At 44.5% G+C, this 7,146-nt stretch overlaps 1 non-coding gene across 1 annotated transcript; it reads right to left on the reverse strand.

Moving 5' to 3' along the window:
• Positions 1-6,214: 6,214 nt before the first annotated feature.
• LOC125086515 (U6 spliceosomal RNA) lies at positions 6,215-6,323 on the reverse strand. The gene has a single exon (XR_007123239.1). It is a non-coding gene; the product is annotated as a U6 spliceosomal RNA (small nuclear RNA).
• Between the last annotated feature and the right edge of the window lie 823 nt (positions 6,324-7,146).

A 7,146-nucleotide genomic window follows, 5' to 3' on the forward strand; every position in this document is an offset into this window, starting at 1 on the left:
GTCACAGAAAGAGACAAATCTGATGCCGAAAGGGAACCACCACTGGGCTTTTCAATTGAGTTTTTTCAAGTTAGTCCTGCCTATAGAAGGGTCTTTCCAGGGCGGGAGGCTTGTACCATCTCTCCCTTAGGAAAAAGCAGAATAATTTCTAACCCCCATAGGTCTATAGGCCCCACTGACATTGGCAAAGCCAAATGATGTTGAGTAATGGAATAAGCCTGGACTTGGGGTGACCAACCATCCCAAGTTGCCCAGGATTTAGAGGTTTCCTGGAACACAGAACTTTCAATCCTGAAGATGGGAATGTCTGAGGTGAACCAAGACAACCTGGTCACTGCCAGTTTGACTGAGAAAGAAGGGCTGGATTTGAGATCTAGTGCTTAGTAGCTGTGCAAACTTGGGCAAGTCCCATAAGACTAACTTCTATTAGCCTCAGTGTTCTCATCTAGAACATGGGGTAAGTAAGGACAAAACAGCATAACATATATGTCCACTCCTAGGTAAAGGGAGGAACTTAATAATTATTTTGTTTTTTAGTAGACTCCACAGCCAGCATGGAGCCCAAAACAAGGCTTGAACCCATGACCCTGGAATCAAGACCTGAGCTGACATCAAGAGTTGGATGCCCAACCTACTAAGCCACCCAGGCATCCCAGGAAATGGTTTTTGATTTGAAAATGCAAGCAACAGGAATGTAACTCACTGAGGGGAGTCTGTACCTTCTACTTCTCCACCAACACTCTTCCCAGTCACAGATAGGTTCTATCATCATTTCATACTCTCCAAAGCATTTTCACAGATGGTCTTGCTTTATATTCAAAGTTCCTCATAAGCAGGGAAGATGTTCCTAACATCTTTTTTTCAGATGGGAAACTGAGGCTTAGTGATTGGAGCATCACACACCAACGTGAGACTAGTCCTCCAACCTGAGCACTTCACTGTCTGGTCCAGGTGCCTTCCCTCCAGACCATTCTCCTTCCCTCTCCTACGGGCAGCTGCTAGTGCTTCCCCTAGCCTGGGGAACAGGCCTCTGGAGACTAACACTCTACTCTCACCAAGATTGGCAGTGCCATGGTGGGTACCAGGAGACATTTCTCCCCTCACCACATAGACTCATGATCATTGCTGGGCACCACAAGATTTAGGGCTGAAAATGTTCTTTCCCTCGGAACATGTGGAGCTCCTTTGACCGAGCTCAAATGCGCTTCAGTCAGATCCTTCTTTTTTTATTTTATTTTTTTTATTAACATATAATTATGTTATATTTATATGTACCCCAGGGGTACAGGTCTGTGAATCGCCAGGTTTACACTTCACAGCACTCACCATAGCACATACATTCCCCAATGTCCATAACCCAACCACCCTCTCCCTACCCCCCTACCCCCGGCAACCCGGCAACCCTCAGTTTGTTTGTTTTTTTTTTTAAAGATTTATTTATTTATTTATCAGACAGAGATTACAAGTAGGCAGAGAGGCAGGCAGAGGGAGAGAGAGGAGAAAGCAGGCTCTCTGCTGAGCAGAGAGCCTGATGCGGGGCTCGATCCCAGGACTCTGGGATCATGACCTGAGCCGAAGGTAGAGGCTTTAACCCACTGAGCCACCCAGGCGCCCCAACCCTCAGTTTGTTTTGCGAGATTAAGAGTCTCTTATGGTTTGTCTCCCTCCCGATCCCATCTTGTTTCATTTATTCCTTTCCTACCCCCCAAACTCCTCACATTGCCTCTCAACTTCCTCATATCAGGGAGATCGTATGATTATTGTCTTTCTCTGATTGACTTATTTCGCTAAGCATAATACCCTCTAGTTCCATCCACATCGTCGCAAATGGCAAGATTTCATTTCTTTTGATGTCTGCATAGTATTCCATTGTATATATATGCCACATCTTCTTTATCCATTCATCTGTTGGTGGACATCTAGGTTCTTTCCATAGTTTGGCTATTGTGGACATTGCTGCTATAAACATTCAGGTGCATGGGCCCCTTCGGATCACCACGTTTGTATCTTTAGGGTAAATACCCAGTAGTGCGATTGCTGGGTCATAGGATAGCTCTATTTTCAACTTTTTGAGGAATCTCCATGCTGTTTTCCAGAGTGGTTGCACCAGCTTGCATTCCCACCAACAGTGTAGGAGGGTTCCTCTCTCTCTGCATCCTCGCCAGCATCTGTCATTCCCTGACTTGTTAATTTTAGCCATTCCAGTCAGATCCTTCTTAAGAAAAGCAGGAAACTCATCCCCATGGATTTGTGCTTTGAGAATTCCCTTGGCAGGAAGCAGCCAGTAAGACCTCCAAGGGGCACTGGAGAGTGAGAAGGTGATGGGCAGAAAAGCAGAAAGAGAAGCCATTCTCTACATTACCTACTCACCCTTCTGCTTCAGTCACGGCTCCTCCCTTCCAGACCTTGCATAGTGTTAGGTTTCTCTCTCTCTCCCATCTCTCTCTTTTTTTCTTTTTTCCCAGCTTCTAGGATTTTATTACAATGAGTTTTTAAAAAACAAGCAATCCACCAGTGTGGTGGTGAGGGTTGAGGAAAAGGGGAGGGGAAAGGAGGAGAAAGGAATTCTGCTCTACTGATAACCAAAGCTGTCCTAGCACGTTCTCCTTGTAAACCATTAGGAAAGGAATCCTTGTGGGCACCTCAGTTGGTTGAACATTGGACTCTTGATTTTTGGCTCAGATCAGGATCTTCTGAGATCCAGCCCCGAGTCCGGTTCTGTGCTCAGCGGGGAGTCTGCTAGAGATTCTCTCTCTCTCCTCCCCCTCTGCCACCCATCCACATCCCCACTCCCATGCGAGCGCTCTTCCTCTCAATAAATAAATAAATAAATAAATAAATAAATAAATAAATAAATAAGAAAATTAATCCTTGTTTTACTAGGGAAAATTTGTGGAGACTACAGAAAAGAGGAAGGAAAGAAAAGTGATCACTCACAGGAGGGAGAGAAAAGTGGGCATTCTCTCCAGGAAAAACCTTGTTGTCTTTTTTTTTTTTTAACTTGGATCACCAAGAGAAGAATGTTTTGAGGGTGCTCACAGTGACCCATATCCCTATGTCCCAACCCCCACAAGAGACATGACTTGAGCCACCGTAGTCACTTATACATTCATTCAACAAACACTGTTGCGTTGTGATGTACCAGGCACTGAGTTATGTTCTAAGGGTGGTGGCAGACAACAGGAACAGCCCTGGCCCCCCACAGACCTCTCAGTGGTAGAAGAGACGGGTCATTAGCCAGTCACAGCCACCACACCGTCCTTACCACCCAAGAGCTGACCTCTGTGCTAAGCACTTTTTTTTTTCAGCATAACAGTATTCCTTGTTTTTGCACCACACCCAGTGCTCCATGCTAAGCACTTTTTAAAAAAATATTTATTTATTTATTTGAGAGAGAGAGAGAGATAGTACTCATGCCCACGCGTGGGCAGCATGTAAGCAGACTCCCTGCTGAGTGAGGAGCCCCATGCAGAGCTCAGTCCCATGACTCTGAGATCGTGACTTAAGCGGAAACCAAGAGTCCAACTTTTAACCTACTGAGCCACCCAGCCCCCTTTGTGCTAAACACTTTTAATTATCTTTTTATTTGTTCTTTATAACCCTGCGAGGAGGTCCTATCCTCAACCGCATCACACAGATTGAGGGAACTTAGGTAAAAAAAAAAAGTTTAAATATTTGGACAAGGGTCTATTGCGTTAGTGAGGGAGAAGCTGGGGTCTGGACCCACAGAGTCTGACGCTGGAGTGGGGTGAGGATTAGGACAGTGATGCCCCGGGAGATGCTGTGTGGTCAGAGAAGAGCTCCTGAGGAAGTGAGGTTTACCTGGAAACACAAGACAGAAATACCAAATTCCACTCTTTCCTCCAGATCATCCACCAGACTCCAGCATCCCCCTCTTTCAGGATTCCCACCCTATTTTTTGCCCCTAGCGTGGTTCTTCAAGACCCTACATCTGCCATTCCTACGTGCCTTACTTTTCAGCCCTTCTATCCTACATGTTTCCCCATCAACCCTTCTCAGACTCCCTCGGGCACTCAAGCTTCTTACCCAAGACCCCGCTCTGCCTCATTCTCTCAGGAACATCTCGGAAATTCCGCTCCTCTCCTCACCCCTGAAATTTTCAAGTTTAACCCAGAACTCTGGTTTTCCCGGCACCAAATATTAATCACAGTTCAGGCCCAAACTGCCATGCTCAGGTTTCCCCAGATTCCTGGGAGGGTGGGGCAAGGACGTGATTGAGGAGGAATCTGGGACTTTTCAGCTCCTGGCCACCCCAGAAAGATAGGGCAGGAGCCAGGCCTGAGGAAACGTGAGGAACCAGGCACCTCTACCAAATTAAGGGACAGACCAAGCCTTCTCCCAGTGTGTAATTGGCTTTCATTCCAGAGGGTCTGCTTTCCCTCCTCCCCCAATGGCCCTGGGTTCAAAGGGCAAAGGGAAGGTGAATGCTGATCCCAGGGAGCAGATCCCAGAGCTGTCTGTCACTCCTCACGTCTGCCTCTCCTTAGCTCTGCCCTGCCTGGGGAGGCTGGGGAACACCTGGCAGGTGGCAAGCTTGCATCCACCTGCCACAGTGGAAGCCAGCAGGAGACACACCCAGACTGTTAGCCTCACACACTTCCTCTTCCAGAGGATTCCTCTTTCGGGAATTCTAACCTCAGGGAACTCCCATAGTCTGAGGAGGAGGAGGAAGAGCATGTGGGAGGTCACTCGAGGGCTCCTTCTAGGGAAAAGCCTAATGAGGGTGTAGAAAGGACTTTCAACAAGGTCAGCTCTTCCTCTGAAAGCTGCAGAAGTCGTCAGAGCCGTGGCAGCAAACGCTTACACCGTGCTTACTGTGTGTGATACCCGTCTCAAGGGTGCTTGATAGACTCGAACTCATTTGGGTCCTGCTGCTCATCTGGTGATTTGGAGAGCATTTTAATTTACAAAATCTGTTTTATCATCGCATCATTCATGGATTCCACACATGGAGCATCTACTATATCCCACTGAGGACACAAGTTTCTTCTCTTCAAGCATGAAGGATCTAGTGGGAAAGACAGAAATGAAAAGAACCGTCCATTAGAGAGGAATAAGCACTTTCAGAAAGGGAAACCCGTGCTGTGGGAATATCGTGGAGAGTTACTTAATGCAAACTGAAGTGTGTGGGGGTAGGGGTTATCAGAGGAGGCTTCCAGGTGGTGGTGACCCCTTGACTGAGTCTTCAAGGACGCGTAGGAGTTAGTCAAGGGCAGGGAAGGGAAGCCATGCTAAAGAGAGGCATGGAGGTGCCTGGTAATGGAAAGTCTGGGAAGCACATGTTGGTGGATGTGGGCACTTTGGAAGTGAGGGGGTGAGGGTGGGGCAGGAAGGCATGAGGTAAGATCACGAGATCCTCAGAGTTTACACTTCATGAGCTGTGTCAGAGGAGCCTCGTCGTGCCAGTCCCCAGCTGTCCTTTGAGCCACCCTGGCTTAGGCCACGTGGAGTAACCACTGTCCAGATAACCACTAACCTACTTTCCGACAGTATGAATCAGTTTGGGTTTCCTAGTATATTATATAAAGAGCATCACATAATATACAGTCTTTTTTGGTCTGGCTTCTTTAACTCAGTATAATTCATCCATGAGATTCATTCATCGTATTACATGTATGAAAAGTTCATTTCTTGGGGCGCCTGAGTGGCTCAGTCAGATAAGCTGATCTGCCTTCAGCTCAGATCATGATCCTGCAGTCCTGGGATCAAGCCCCGCATCAGGATCCCAGCTCAGTGGAGATCCTGCTTCTCCCTCTGCCTGCTGCTCCTGCTGCTTGTGCTTTCTCTCTCTCTCTCTCACTCTATCTCAAATAAATAAATAAAATCTTAAAAAAAAAAAAAGAAAAAGAGAAGTTCATTTCTTGTTCCTGTTGAGCAGTATCCATTATAGGGATATACCGCAATTTCTTTATTTACTTACCTTCTAATGGATATTGGGCTGTTTCCGGTTTCAAACTATTGCAAATAAAGCTGCTATGAACATTTGTGTAAAGTTTTTGTATGGACATATACTTTCTTTTCTCTTGAGTAAATGCCATAGAGTGAAATGGCTGTTCATGTTGTAGATACTAGTTTACATTTTGGTGAAGTTGCTGTTCAAATCTTATGCTGTTTTTGAATTGAATTGTTTCTGTTCTTTTTTTTTTTTTTAATACATATCCTTTACTGTCCTCCTGTAAGGTCATGGCATAAAGACAATCTGGGATGCTTCACGGATTTGCCTGTCATTCTTGCACAAGGCCCATGCTAATCTTCTCTGCATCGTTCCACTTTTAGTGTAGATGCTGCTGAAGTGAGTGCAAATTGTTCCTTAATATAAAGTTTAATATAAAGTTTATATTTTCTGGACACAAGTCTTTTATTAGATATATGCTTTGCAAATATCTTCTTCCATTCTGTGGCTAGGCTTTACATTCTCTTATTAACAGTGGCTTCTGAAAAGCAGACGTTTTTAATTTTGGCAAAGTCCTGTTTATCAACTTGTTCTTCTATGGGTTGTGCTCTTGTCATCATAGCTATGGAGTCTTTGCTTAATCGAAAATCCCACCAAGACTTCGTCTTTTCTTCTAAAAGTTTCATAACTTTAAGTCATACACTTAAATCTATGATCCATTTTTGTGTGTGATGTGTGGTAAGTATGAAAATTCGTTTTTTAAAAATACAGATATCCAGTTGTTACAGCACCATTTGCTGAAAAGACTATCCTTTCTTCACTAAATGCCTTTATGTCTTTGTCAAAAATCAGTTATCCATACATGTGCAGGTCTATTTCTAGACATCTTATTCTGTTTCCCTGATCTATTTATCATTCCTTACTGTCTTGATTACTATAGCTTTGTGATATGCCTTGAAATCAGAATACATTAGCCCTCCAAATTTATTCTTCTTTTTCAAAACTTTTTTGGCTAATCTCAGTCCTTTGAGTTTCTATACAAATTTTAACATAAGCTTGCCAATTTTTACAAAAAATGTCTGTTGGAATTTTTATTAATATTCATTGAATCTATAGATCAATTTGGGGAGAATTGCTACATTGACAACACTGAGTCTGATTCGCAAACAAGGTACATCTCTCCTTTTACCTGGATCTTCTTTAATCTCTCTCAGCAATGTTTCCTAATTTTT

The sequence above is a fragment of the Lutra lutra genome, chromosome 15, assembly GCF_902655055.1.
Source record: "Lutra lutra chromosome 15, mLutLut1.2, whole genome shotgun sequence".
Lineage (NCBI taxonomy): Eukaryota > Metazoa > Chordata > Mammalia > Carnivora > Mustelidae > Lutra > Lutra lutra.